This window comes from Centrocercus urophasianus, unplaced genomic scaffold (assembly GCF_019232065.1).
Source record: "Centrocercus urophasianus isolate 14NV4802_14NV808 unplaced genomic scaffold, USGS_Curo_1.0 seq_73, whole genome shotgun sequence".
NCBI lineage: Eukaryota > Metazoa > Chordata > Aves > Galliformes > Phasianidae > Centrocercus > Centrocercus urophasianus.
This window is the reverse complement of record NW_024885344.1, coordinates 13163007-13177731: the sequence shown is the minus strand read 5'-3', so window position 1 is coordinate 13177731 and position 14725 is coordinate 13163007. Positions and strand designations below refer to the sequence as shown.

Sequence of the window (14725 nt, the reverse complement as noted above, 5' to 3'; positions counted from 1 at the left end):
CCGGGAGATTTCATCCAGGATCCCGAGCGAGGACGACAGAGTGTTGCTCTCGTAGCCGACTCGCTCCGCAGGCGGTGTAGATACATCGACTTCCTTGCTTCGGAATCTTGGTAGGTTTTGTATGAGGCTTTGTGGAGATTTTGACGAACGCTTCGGATGACTGGAAACAAGCCGCCTACCGCAGGCCGGCTCCAGGGGACTGCTTTCAGTACCTCGGCATCCTGCGGGCGACCTGCACGCCGCAACAGGAGAACGCAGCTGGCCGACGGCCGAGCTCCGCAAACGGCCCGCCCCGGCCGCGGGCTGGGGCAGGGATTGTGGCCGGGGCGGGGCGGGCCGGCAGAGGGAGCTCGGCTCCGTTCCGCTCAGCGGCTGTTCTCGCTGCCCGGCGCCCGCCCGCGCTGCTCAGGCACTTTGTTGGGAGCGCCGAGCCCCGCGCTCGGCCCCGCGGGGAGAGCCGCGCTCCGAGCCCCGCACCGCGCCCCGCCGCGCTCTCGGCCACCGGCGCGCCCCGTTCCTCCGCGCGAGAGGAGAACGCCCGCAAGGTAAGGGCTTGCCGAGGCGGGATTCCCTCGGGTCTCCTCGCCCCACGGTCACGCTGCGGTCCTGAAATCCCGCCCGGCTTCGTAACGCGGCGAGCTGCTCTGCATTCAGCCACCTGGAAGAGGATGGGGCTGCTCGGGCAGGAGCCGCTGGAAAACTCCCCCGGTGCGTTCGGGGCTCCGCGGCTGGGGACGGCGTTGGGGCTGCAGCCCTTCCGTCTGAGTGTGTGCCGCCGCACCTCGCACCTTGCCCGAGCGCCCAGTGCGGGGCTCCCGTGTCCCCGGCGCTCGTCGCCTCCCTCCCCACCTGCTCCCAGGTGGCCGGGCTGTCTCTCCTGCTCCCGTGTCGTTGTTTTCCGCCCTTTAAGCTGGCTTCCCAGTCAGCGTTGCTGGGAGCTGGCGAGGAGCAGCTGGCGGGTGCGATAATCCCTTCGTATGCCCGTGTTTCCCGGGTGCGCTGCCCTGCTGCCTTCCTTCCCCTGTTGCTGCTAGCTGCGAACTTTCCCTGTCATTCTTCCTCCTCCTACCCTTCTCACCGCCATGACGCGCTCTCCTGTATGGTCGCGTTGTGCACTGAGGGTGACCTGGGCACGCGGTATAAAACAGGTTTTCTGGCATTTCGTTGAATGATTTAAGATGCTACTAGCCCCTTTAACCTCTGTAGGGCCAAGTAGCAGCAGGCAATAGAAGGGCAGAGCAAGTTTTTCGTAAGGATGTTGTTTGAGAACCAACACTCATACCCCAAAAGCATGCTTTGCATTGACTCGTGGCTCCTGTACCCCTCCAAGGTACAGACATGCAGCAGTACGACCGTTGGTGGAATCTGCTTACTTCAAGTGAAGTACTGAAGATAAAAATATTACTCCGCTGGGTTGTGTCTGCTGAAATATTAACCAAATGATGGATCTCAGGTTTCGTTGCAGTGTAGTCTGTGTTTTAGCATGGCCTCTCCTTCCTTTTGTCATCAGAAATAGGGTCCTCTTCCCTTCCTATTAACCATCTTTCTTCTCGTTTGTGACTGTGCAATGGCTATGTCAGCTACAAAAATTGCTTACATGGAAGAGCCTCAGTGTGACCATTTTTGTTGTTAGCAACTGGAGACACTGAATCAGCATTGTGTGAGCAGTCCCCGTTCCACAGAGTACCACTGGAAATTCTGTAGAGTGGTTGCCTCCGAGACCATCCCTAATGCGGGCTGCTCGCTCCTTTCAGTGTGTGGTGAGGGCTGCAAAAGAGTTTATGAGGTTCCCAGGATGTGCAGAAGATGCAGCATTTCTCAGCTTGATTCACAGCTCCCAAGTGCAGTGTTATTATTAGCATAAGGGTACCTCCAGGTAATGAGATACTGTGCTCAAAGGTTTGCTGGAGCTGAGTGGGGCTGCTTTGTCAGGGAGAGGCTGTGGAAATACAATTGGCTTTGGACACCACTTGTATTGTCACATACTCGTAATGGTTGCAGTATTGAGTTTTGCGCTCTTATAGCTCAGAATAAATGTTTTTGATTGTGTATAATTTTGAAAGCACTCAGAACATCCCATTAGGTATGATTGGAAGGAGGCAGCAGCCCCACAGGGAAGAACACCCGATAGGTGCCTGTCTGTACATAGCGATAATACAGAGCCCAAGATTGATCTACAGACACTTTTGCTGTGAAACACACAACCTGAAAAAACACTTTGCACTTGGTGACAACTGAATTCATGAAATACGATTGATTTTCTTTCTGTCTATATTCCAGCCGTTAATGGCAAGTCACTCACATTAACTGCTATATTTTTTTCCCCTGTGGGTGAAAACTTATTAAAACCTAAACATATGAAGGTGAATAATTGGTGCCCTGAGGGTCAAAGTAGATCAAATATATAAGAACTTTGCTCTCCGAGTCTTCTGTTGTCTCACTACCATAGCTGAAGACCGCACAGTGAAGGCTGCGCTAGTGAAGTGCTTATTAAATTTGATTTCAGTGTTTAACACTTGCATCTCTTACGTTGCTGACTATAATTGCCATATCAGCATTGTCTTCTAGTGAATGACTGATCAAAGGTGAGACATTTCCCTGAAGAAGCGGCACTTGTCCACACCAGGCAGTAAAACAGAGCATTTGGTTGGTCCATGACCCCTCCAAACTGGAGCACTGCAGAACCTTCCAGAGGGTGGTGGAGCACTGGAACAGGTTGCCCAAGGAGGCTGTGCATGTCCCACCCCTGGAGGCATTCAAGGCCAGGCTGGATGTGGCTCTGGGCAGCCTGGTCTGGTGGTTGGTGGCTCTGCACGTAGCAGGGGGGTTGAAACTAGGTGATCATTGTGGTCCTTTTCAACCCAGGCCATTCTATGATTCTGTGACGATTCTATGATTCTCTACTTTGTGGCTGGTAGCCAGCAAATAAAGGCATTTAATTCCTCACTGCTGTGCAGTTGTTGGTACAGAAAACACAACCCAATCCTGATACCTCTATTGGAAGAGAATCAGAAGATTCTTTGCTTGTGTGTCTTCCGCATATGGATAGATTTGATTCACATACTGCCTTTGAAATCAAGATTTTTCTAGGTGTGTTTTGGGTGGTTTTTTTTTTTTTTTTTTTTTTTTTTTTTTTAAATTTCAGAGCATCTGGTTCTGTGTTTTCTGTGTCCATGGAGTGTCAGGGGTTTCATTATTCTAGTCTTGAGCTGGGTTCCCAGGGAGGCTTGTCAACACATCGCAACTGTATGGCTTTGGGATGATTTGAAGCCTCTGTATTTGCTTTGTGGTTCAGGAAGCAGCCTGATGCCTGAAATACCCCTTTGCCAGAGCTAGGGCAGCACTTACTGAACATGCAGTGAAACTGAACATCACTAAAAATACCCCTGGTAACTAAACTAAGAGTGTGGCTATAGATACAGAATACTCATGGTAAAAAAAAAAAAAAAAAAAAAAAAAGAAGTATGAAGAGGCTAATTTGTTTTCAGAATTAGTTCTCTAGCTTTTCTCAGCATTAAATGCTTTGCATCAGCAGAAACTAGAATTCCTGCTTTTGCTGAGGTCCATGACTGGTGCCATTTTATCTCAGTTCCAGAGTTAGATTCATCCATTGATTTATTCATCCAACACAGGATTTGTACGTGTAATGATTTAATCTTGATACCTGGAATTGTCAATTTCCAGTCTTGGATGTCAAGCTGGATGACTGTTGCTGTTTGAGTTTTTACTTTTTTTTTCTTGTTTTTTTTTCTTTCTGGGAACTCCTGCTATTACTACAGTCATGAGAGTCATGGTCTGCTCCATCTCTCACCGTTCTGCATACGTATGAACTTACAAACACAGTTAAGTTTCATCTCAGTGAGACTGCTCGGTCTGCATGTGACAAAGGCTTAGCACAAGTGTTTACAAAGCAGACCTCTGGATTCACTGAAGCAGTAAGATAAGAGGAGGTGTCTGTTGTAGGGTTTAGTGCTTTTGTGGTTCTGTGTTATTGTGCTTGTTCCCATGCAAGGTTACTCAGAAGTTTCTTGGAAAGACTGTGGGGGTGCAGGAAGAAGCAACCTTCACATCTGTTTTATGTCTCTTTCTTTTTCCAATAGCACATTGTGGACTTTGAGAGGATAAAAAATGAGTCAGTTAAAAATGCAAGCATCATTAGCATTAGCTTTGGAGGGCTGGGTTTCATTTTGAGCTGCATCGCTGAGCCCACACTCACTGACATATGCCTTTGATTTTATTCACTAATGTCATTTATAGTAAAATTTTTCAATATGAGCCAACCCAAGGCCTTGCATTCTACTAGTTGAACACAGTCTGTCCTTTCTTCCCTTCCCTCCTTGTGCCGCTATCTATGCAATTAAAGCTACTCATGCTGTGACTCTCCACGGGAACAAGATCTGATGTGGAAATAGCAAATTACAAATTACTTTGTTTGCATTTATTACCTCTGTCGTTTTCTGAATAGTCTCTAGCAATCTTTTGCATTTTGGATGGACAGAGTTAGCAGATGTCTCTAACTTCAAAGGTTCACGATGGGCATTTAAAGTGGGATTTGTACATTTTGCCTTAATTCGTGCATTTCTGAAGGGTTTTCAGTTGTGCAGTGTTCTGATGCATAATGGGCATCTTCATTACTAACAGTATGACAGCGGGCATTGGTTATACTTGTTCTTAAAGCCTTGCTCAGGTTGGCATTTCAACCACGCTTGGAAATTGCTGTATTCTCTAATAAAACCAGGCATTGTGAAATGATGAACCTGTTTTCCTGGAATGCTGTTAAACCTTTGAGTATTTCAGCATCATATTTAGAAAACACTTTTTAGGAATGATATCTATTCGGCGTAGGTGTTGCAGATGTACAGTAACTTCGAGTAATTCTTGTACACATAGTTTGTCCTTTTTTTCTTCTTTTCCAAAAGGTACTAGTTTTCTGTAAGAGGGAGGATTTGTCTTTCAATAATCCAAAATGTTACTATTTATAGATTGTGCAGATTTTGTAGGTTATCACTGCAGGTAGGGAAACATACAACTTCTTTTTAGCATCCCATGGGCACAGAGCAGCCATGTTCAGCTGGCTTAATGGTGAAGCTGCCATAGCTGGTTCTTGGGCAGGGAGGTGAAATTTACTGGAGCCCCTAAATGTTTCAGATTTCACTTACTACAGGAGTATCACTGTAAGCCTTAATGTCTGTAGCTCAGGATTTTTTTTTGTAATCTGGAAAATAAAGGGATGACTCATGGGGATTTGTGTATTACTTTGATTTCTGCTCCTGCATGTAAAAGCACTTTTAAGGATTTGGCCAAGTAGTAAAGCAGGCACTAGGCTTGCTGCTTCTCCCATCAGCGCTCCCTTTTCCTCCCCCTTGCCTTCCAGAAATTGGCTCACCTGCAAAGAGAAGCTGAAAATCAGATGTTAACAGCGCTTTTTCACTCTTCATTAATATAGTCCAGAGCCATTAGGAAAGGGAAACGATACGTAACATACCTCACAGATTAGCTGCTTAAAACTTGATCTAAAAAACAGGAGAAATACACGAGATTGGTTAGGTCTGCTCTTTAATACTTGCAGATGCAAAGTGTGATACAAGAGTATCTCAGTATACTTTTACTGCAAGTGGAATTCGAAGGTATTCTGATTTGTCCACTTAATGCTCATAGTGGTTTGTCTTCCACATGAACCTTGGGTCATGAGCATTTTGTTTTGTTCTGGGGTATCTGAGGGAGCTTTACATCCGAGTGCTCTTCTTGCGAACATGCACAACTCTTCTCATAGCTCTGATGTATTCTTTCTTCTTCCAATGTCACCCTTTGGTTTGTTTCATGTAAAATATAATTTGAAGTGACTGGTCTTGAGAAATCATTCTTCTTCTAATTGATTAGGGATTTACCTCAGTGTTTCAGGGAGCTAGATATCTGGTTGATCCAGACATTCAGCACGAGTTCAGTGCCTTTGAAGGTCTCAGGATCTTCACCACAAAAACACTGTGGATGTGCAGTTCTGTTACACCTAGTGCAGGGATACAAGACTTGTGCCAAGTGTCACTCAATGCATACAGCAACGTGACAAGGGCAATGTGATGAAACATGAGTTTTGTGAGTTATGTTGTAAGGAGCTTGCAATAATCAAGTTGCATCAAAGTACAGCCCAATGGTGTTCTGTGCCATTTTTAAAATGGAAAAGTCAGCCACATATAGATAGGCTTCTGAAGTAATTTACAGCCTTGAACAACATGCTTTAAGAAGCCTCTGAGTGCCTGATTGCCTGCTGTTGGGTATGTAAATATGCGTGTGTTTCTGTCAGAGTTTGGAGGCAGACTGTATTTAAATTCATGCTTTTCTATTTTCATTTTAGTGTTGTCTCAGGCTTGCTTTTCCCATTGTGGGATTCCTTATGTCTTCCCCATGTCTATTGTTATTTATTGCTTTGCAATCCTTTCACAACCTTAGCATAGTGTTTCATCTCTTTTATTTCTTCCTCTTCCTGTATTTAGGGACAGAGAATTGTCCAGGGGTTAAGGCAGAGGGCAAGGCAGAGGTAGGGTGGTGCATTCTGCTCCTACTTCAGCTGCAGATTTCCTTATAGCTAATAAATCTGCGCTAACTGCTGTCCCACAGAGGGCACGACCGAGTGAGGTATCTGGACTTTGCACCTAAGTGTCCAGTGGTTAAATCACCTGCGTGATGAGTGTCCTACTGTTGAGAAACAAACAGCGTCTCTGTTGTGGTTACTGTTTTCCTTCTGTTACTGTTCCTGTGTTAAAGCAATGATGCATCTTGTACCTTGCCTTCTGCTTTGGTCCATATTCTTTATCCAGCTCAGCCTGGTGCTTGGTTTAGCTCTTAGTGTTTTCCTTTCCTTTCTGGTTGCTCAAGCCATGTTTCACCACTGTGGTCCATCTTGTTTTTGCACCTTGCTATAACTTTAATCTAAGTTATTTTTTCTTGCTTCTTTATTTATTCCATAAGCTGTCCCTACCCTTTTTATTTTACTTTTCGGTTGTTCATTGTACGTCATGTTCAGCTTCACACAGTTACTTCCTACCACTCCTTGCTTCAAAGCCATTCCTTTCACACAAACCATCCTTTTTCCTCACGTATATTCGTGTCATCAGTCTTTATACCAGTGTCTTCTGAAATGCATTTCAGATGCACTGATCTCAGAGGGGTAGTTTATATTCAGAATTACATGTATAATTAAGTCTTCCTAGGATATGGCTTTAAAAGTAATGTGTTCTTTAATACATTACTGCATTTTATCTAGACAATAATTTTAAGTTCACTTCAAGCTGCTCTAGAGCTCAAGACCTGAATAGGAGGTGTTGAAGTGTGTGTAGGCATTTGTTTTCTGTGTGTGATTGAGGTGTCTAATGCATACACCAAGAATCTGTTCAATCAGTGTCTCATTGAATATGAATGTAAGATGTACTTAGAAGTGCCTTTGTAAGCTGTGGCATTTGTTCATTTCTACTAAGAGTTTAGAAAAGTCATTCATTCTTTATTTTATGTTGACATGCAAGAAAAAAGATATGTTCATCTGTTTCTTAAATTGTGGCAGTGCAAGATGCAGCCACTTTTGGGGAGTTGCTTTTGAAGTGAGTTGCTTTTAGGGACCAATGTTGATGTTGACAGAAGTTGCACTTCTGTGCAGTTTATCAACAGTTTGAATCTTCAGAGAGATTTTGTCTTCCAGCTGAGGATTGGGTAAATCTGATGATGCTACTGGCCTGTTTAGTTCAGTGCTTTGTGCTCTATGGTGGCAATTAGCTTTGAGCAGCTGGCAGCAGTGAAGCACACCTTCCCTGTGAAAATGTTTTCTTACTTTTTGGATGTGAAGAGCGTGAAGGATTATGTCCCATCATATTCTTTGTGAATTCTAAGCAGTACTCCTAAAGTCAGAAAGTTCTTTTTGTTCATGGAAATGTCCACTCCCATTTCTAAAATTCGTCTCAAGATCTCAGTGTTGAAGACAGTAATTTTGTCTCTCTGCCTCAATTTTCTTATTTATAAAACTGAAAATGTATCTGTCTCTCCGGGGTACTGGGAGACTTAATTAGTGAATGTTTATACAGCCTTTGAAGATGTAAAGCACCATATAAATGCTAAGTATTATTATTATTAGCACCAGCTGCTTCATAGTAATTGCAGTAATAAAAGTGTCAATGCTAGTGGTTGTATTAACTGTGCCTTACTGGTAGTTTTGTATCATTATTGGAATCCTGAGAGTTATTCCATTTCCATTGTACTGTGCAGGAAATGAGCAATTTAAAACACTTGACAAAGTAGCCCACCCCAAAGTTAGTGTGTAGGGCACCACTTCACATATTTCCTCTTTCAATCAAGTTTGCATTGCGGAACACATTTTTCATGAAATCTTGCAAGTTTTCCCCGCTCTCTGACATCATCTCTTCACGCTGTGTATGATGTTCCTCTCATAGGGAAACAAGCTGAAGAATGGACACTGACGTTAGTAAAAGCAGCGGTGCAGGTGCTGCTGAGGTACAGCTGATAGGAGAGCTGAAATGGGAGAAGTTGAGCTTCCAGCTGTGGGGTATCGGTAAAGGGCTTCTTTGAAAAGGGAGGAGAAATGTTCAAGTCTGTAATTGAGAAAGATCGATGCCTGTTGTGCAGTGTGACAGTGTTTGCCAGTCCGAGGGCTGACTGGGGGGTCTGTGCTCTGTGGTGCTGAGCTGATTAGAAATGAGCCAGCAGCAGTGGCAATTCTTGACGTTTGTATGTAAAAGAAGGGATCTTTTATAGATGATTGATATCTGGTAGTACAGGGAAAGAGAAATGGTATAAATCACAATTACCCTTTAGGGGTTTTTTTTAGGTTTACTTTTGTAAAACATCCATGACTTAATGCTGAGCTATTTTTATTAATGTACTTGTGCTTATCTCACATAACCAGCTTGGTAAAAGAGGATATGAGCACTTTTTAAGCCTCTGACTTATAAATTGTGAGAAAGAGAAGATTGATTCCAACAGGCTTGAAGGTAGATGCATTTTTCTTCTAGTTAGTAAAATGAGAGAGGGGAAAAATTGAACTGAAACCTTAGAAGTCCAATCAGTTTTAGTCGGGTGGAAAATTATTAGGTATTGCTCTAATGCACGGTTTAATTGTAAAGCTTGAATCTAAAAGAAAGCAAATGCAGGGGAGTTCTGTTTTGCTGAGCTGATGATAAAATCTCCCAGTCACTTCTGTCTGAAGGAGTAAGGATAAGAAAAAACAGAATAATAGCAAAAAAACACTGAGGGGGAACATTTTTTTTTTTTTTTTTTTTTTTTTTTTTTTTAATAATCCTGAAGATCTGAGTGAGTTACTTGGTCACATTATAGGAATAATCTCATGCTGCTGGAATGTTGGTAGGATTCGTTCTGCTCTGTGCTTTGAAGAAAACATCTCTGTTCTTTTTACTATAAACATTTAAGATAAGATGGAAAAGTTTGGAAAAACTTCTGGAAAAACCAAATTTAAGATAAGATGGAAAAAGTTTGGAAAAACCACACATTATGTGAGCTTTTTCAGCATTCTTAATTGCTGATTATGAGATCTTAATTTAATATTGTTCCTACATATTTTGGGTATTTTTAATGAGTTCTACTTCACCTGGTAGGGCCATCAAACTCTGAAATAAGTGTTGTATCTTAGCATATAACACAGTGCTTATTTAAATTGCTAGAGATGTTTCCCAGTAGTTTCTGTATCAGCTCCAGTTATGAAGACCTGAATGAGTGAACACATTAAAGAGATCATATCACTCTGGATGATGGGCAGCATCACTTCGTAGTGACTGTGCTACAAGAACTCCTAAACCAGAAATGAAGCAGAGAAGGGAACTGACTTGGACTTTTTCTGATTCCTTATAAACACATTTGTAGACAACTTTGAACACCTTTAAAGAGCAAGAAGAAAAGGCACTAACCTTTACAGCTGCAAAGTCCTTGTACATAGAGGTTGTTCTCTCTTCATTGCGAGAGAGTGGCGACTTCCCATTTTGAACAAGATTCTATTTTTTTTCTTTTTTTTTTCTTTTTTTTTTCTTTTTCTGAGGGCTGTAGGAAAGAATAACTATTTCATGCGCCCTGCATACTGTAGTATGGCAATTTTATGGGAATTTCTTCTGTTATCTTGGACCATAACATGTAGTAGAATAATAGCGGTCTTTTGAAGTACAGAAAACCTGCCTAAGGGGCCATCATTTTAAAGTCTAATATGAAATTCTTTTTTAATAAGGTTCATTCCTTCACTATTGAAGTGCGAGGAGATGTATGTGTTAAAACCTTGCTAATCCTTCATTTGCACAAAGTGTTTGGCTCGTTCCCTAACCGTCAAGGAATTAATGATGTGCTTCAGTGTAAGATCTTGTATTACTGGACTGCAATTATGAGAGATTTTGTGCTGATTTTGATGGTGCTTAATGAATTATCGTAATACATGAAATGAAATCACCATTGTCAAAACGTATGCAAAGGCAAAGAAATCTGATTCTTGCATTTACACATGAAATTAAGTGATTTCCAGTAGGCTTACAGGCCATCCATACAAATTGGTGAGCCATGCTACGTTATGCTGTACTTGTGACCAGTTGAACAGCCGTGTAGCTGGTGACGATAGCACCTTCCTCCCGTACTTCTTGTTTGGCCTTCCACTTGGAAATTGCACAAAAATGTAGTGTATAATTTGGTACACTTAATGAATTCAGATCATTCATCCTGAACCTGGGCAGTGATCTCTGGCCATTACTGCATGGGAACAGGCTTTGAATGAAGTCACTCAGTGGAGGCCCTACAGCAGAGATGTCAAGACAGACCAGGTATGCCCAAGCTGATTTTAACTGTTTTCCTCCAGCGGAAGAAGCAGGCTAAGCTGTGTGGGATGCTGTTGTCTCTGTGCTTATGGCTGAGGACAGAGGTCCTCACAGCCATAGCTAAACCATATCTCGTGCCTGAACCTGGTATGGTGTCTCCAATGTATGCATGCCATCCATCTGCATGCTCTCCTGCAGTTCTGCTCCTGGCTGATGCAGACTGTGTGGGAGATAATACGTGTTGTTTGCATTTCAGGCAGAGGGAGTCAGCGGGATGAAATTACAGTTTCAGAGCATCTACCTATTTGTATTGTGATAGCTTGTCTAGATCTTAGCTGGTGAATGAAGGCTTATTGTACCAGACACTCCATTTCAAGAGAATTTTATTATTTAAAAATAATATCTATTTTTAAATCTCTACATATAATCTGTAAAACCTGTTTAAGGCCATAGCAGATCATTACGTCATTTGGTTTGACCTTCAGAGTGTATGAGGGGGGAGATTTTCTGAACTTCTATTTCTGGTAGGAAAATATAAACCAAGATTTCTTGTCCTTCCTCTTTGTCCAGGATAGACACATAAGTTTAAACTGGTTGCCTCTGGTACGTCTTGGCTTTTCTCGCTAAGTACATTAGTGAACTTCTAGTGGTTCTGTGCTGGAATTATGTGATTGCCAGAATGTGGTGCTACCCCCTTGGTTCTGGTGTTTGTATTTATATATATTTTTGGCACATGGCAAATGCAATACAGGTTTACTCCTCTGCATATAGGCCTTTTCCCAAAACCTCCCAGGCTAAAAGCAGATGATGCTGGAGCCTGTCCTTTCTTTTCATGCTTCACTGTATAAATTGTATAAGCTTGAATCTCTTTCTGAACCATTGTATAAACTTTATATAACCATTTTTGGCTTATGTGGCTGATTGTGACATTCAGTTGGAAAACATTTTTGAAGAGTTAAGGTCTGTATTGCGCTTTGGGAAATACTGTGGAAGTATTGGTGGGGTTCCTATTTATCTGCACGATGGCAGATTTGATCAAGTCTGGGCCTTTCTACCTCCTGAACTTTGGAGATGGTGTTGTATGGTGACTAGGATGTCCAGATGCATGCTGCCCTAGTACTCCCAGTAATGCCAGCAATAAAGTTTTTTCTCCATAGTCATTTCTTCTTTATGGCTGCTATTTTATAAGATTCACAGATATTACTTCAGACAGGTTAGCAAATTGAATCCACAACAACTGTTGGAAAGTCACAACTGATGCAAGTCCCACTTAGTCTTAAAGTCTCCTTCACGGATTTTTAGTGCAATGACTTCTTCAGGATGGACTTCTTTAGGATGTAGAAAAGTGCACTGGAATTTTAGATATGACCTTGCTCTTTATGTGCTCACTGCCCGCCTGCCCAGCATGGGACTGTCTTGCCAGTAATGAGGAAATGTTCTGAGACAGTGCTATTGCCATGATGACTTACAGAAATAGAGGAGCCTTCCAGATATTCCCCTGTGATAGGCACATGCCTTCAGGAATCAAATGACCTTAAACTGATGCAGATCTGAAGCTTGGGGTTATTTTGTTGAAGAAAAATGATTTTTTCTTAGGCGTTGGGCTGGTGGTGTTGCACTCACTGATGATAAACCATGTGTGACTAACATTCTTGGTCTAAATTGCACTCTTCACTCTGGACACATTACACCTCTAGAGAAGTATTTTGGCCAAAAAATATATATACATGGCAGGGCCTTTGCCCTCTCTTGCTTTTTATCATTTATGTCTTTAGGACCATTTGTGTACACATTCTGTGCAGTTTGCCAGTTTCTGTCCAGTATTACAAAACATACATATATATTGTTCTCATCTATAGTGTCTTTCTTAGGAAAAAGAAAACATCTGGTTATGTGTATATGCCTTCAGCTGTTAGTAATTTCCAGAAAATAATACAATTCATATACTGTGAATCTGATAAACTGTAGGGCTTGGTGTGCAGTAGAATTCAAATGTTTGCAGCTGTGTGAAAAGTCTTCTCCCCCTCATTTGTTGGATGTAGCAAGTAGAAATCTTTTTGTTTCAAAGCTGACTGAGAATTGTCTAAAACCTACCTTGACCAGTTTGAATGTATTCTTCCGTCCTATTGGAAATGTTCATGGGGAATCTCAATAATGGTCTTTGTTGAAGGAGTTGCCCTCAGTTGCAGGGGAGAGGGGTTAATTTATAGTCAAAATACCGATCTATAAATATTTGTTCCACTGATTATAGTGGGGCAACCTATCTTTCTGCTTGCTCTTAAAATGCTTTCTCAAATATTAAAAAACAAACAACAAAAAAGCAAAAAATGAGAACAAAACCCCAAAAGTCTCACTCTTGTTTTATTTATAGAATCTTAGATCATATGGAAATAATTTAAAGGAATTTGTCATGCTTTTTTCGGGGGGTGGGGGGTGTCATTTAGTATGGGTAGTGACTTTTTTTTGAAGTGCATTGTGTTTTCATGAGAACTGGGCTGGGCAGCGTCTAACTCCAGACACAGAAGTAAATAAAAATCAAGAAACTCTGTGTTTATCTGAATTTGAGAGAGAGGATCTAAAATTACCTAATGGTCTCCCTTATTTCCCTTCAATATTCTTTAAAGTTCTTCTGCAGACCTGAGGTATTACTCCATCTCATTGGTGTGCCACTGTAGTATAGATTATAGAGAAGTCTCAAAACGTATGCCATCTTCAGACTGTATAGCAAAGAGAGGCTGAAATTGCTGTAATACACTGGTTCACATAGGCTGATGCTGATTTTACTCTGTTCAGCTGCAGATTTTGGTGGAGAGGTGGAAATTCAAAGATTGATGTGAGTGTTAATTGACAGATAACATATTTTGGGCACTTCTCATGTCCTGATGAAGTAAACACGAGGATTAACCTCTCTGTTTTGGGGCTGTTTATTTTATTAAAAAGAGCTGAGATCATTTGTATGTAAGGCTGGCTACTTCGAATTTCTGAAAAGCTAATTAATGAAATGTGGCATGTCATGCTCAGTGTTGCTATTCAGTACTGCCACAAGCTATGCTATGCTTTGCTGTGGTATGCTGTGCTATGCTATCCATTTTTTGCAAACTGTAATCTCTTTTCCATTTCCATCACAGTTTCCAGCTGCTTGCTAGGCCATAGGATTGGCTGTCGTGATTGCGTATTGGCGCTGTAAGTGAACTAGATGTGGTGAGTGGTGTGAAGATTAACAAACTGCAGCTGTTGATTGGGGACTAAGCAGTACATGACTATTAAGAGTTAAGAGAGTCCTCAATTTCTCTTATCAAGAAGCCCTTGAATTTGCTTCCACTCTTCTTTCTGTGTCTTGACTTATCCCTGTAAAGGCTAACAGTTAAACTGGAAGTACATAACTGTTTGTAACCTGGGCATTTTCTTGTTTTTCATAACATCTACTGTATGGATGGAGGTGAAGAAATGTTTTTTGTCTCTATATATTTTTGCTTTCATGTATTTTTGCTTCTATATATTTTATCCAGATGTTGCACTGAGTAAAAATGGATGTGGTTAGCTACCAAATAGTGAAAAATGTAATGATTGTCCTAGCACATTAATTCCTGCAGCCATGATATCAGTGGTGGCAAGCAGAGGTGTGGAGTGGGGAATATCAGTGCTGCCACTCAGGAAACCAGAGCTGATGGCTTTTGTCCCTCCTCTGCAAAGCCCTGGGATTCTTCTGTCATCTTGAGTTCAGTCTTGTGGAAAAAATGAACTGGCTCACCTCCAGTAGTGTGATTTTTATCTTGAATTAACAGTAAGTTGCTTTTCCTGAAGGCAATTACTTTTGTTCCAAACTAAGAGTGCTTTCTCTTTTTTTGGGATTCTAATGGGTTTGCTAATGTGTGAAATATATCTTTTTTTTTTTTTTTTTTTTTTTTTTTTTTTTT

The 14725-nt window shown here is 41.9% G+C and overlaps 1 protein-coding gene across 1 annotated transcript in view; it reads left to right on the top strand.

Moving 5' to 3' along the window:
• The first annotated feature begins 470 nt into the window (after positions 1-470).
• EPS8 (epidermal growth factor receptor pathway substrate 8) overlaps positions 471-14725 on the top strand; it is a 132181-nt gene continuing 117926 nt past the window's right edge. Inside the window, exon 1 of the mRNA XM_042837911.1 lies at positions 471-545. The gene's annotated coding sequence lies outside the window, so the exon portion shown is untranslated. The remainder of the gene's footprint in view (positions 546-14725) is intronic.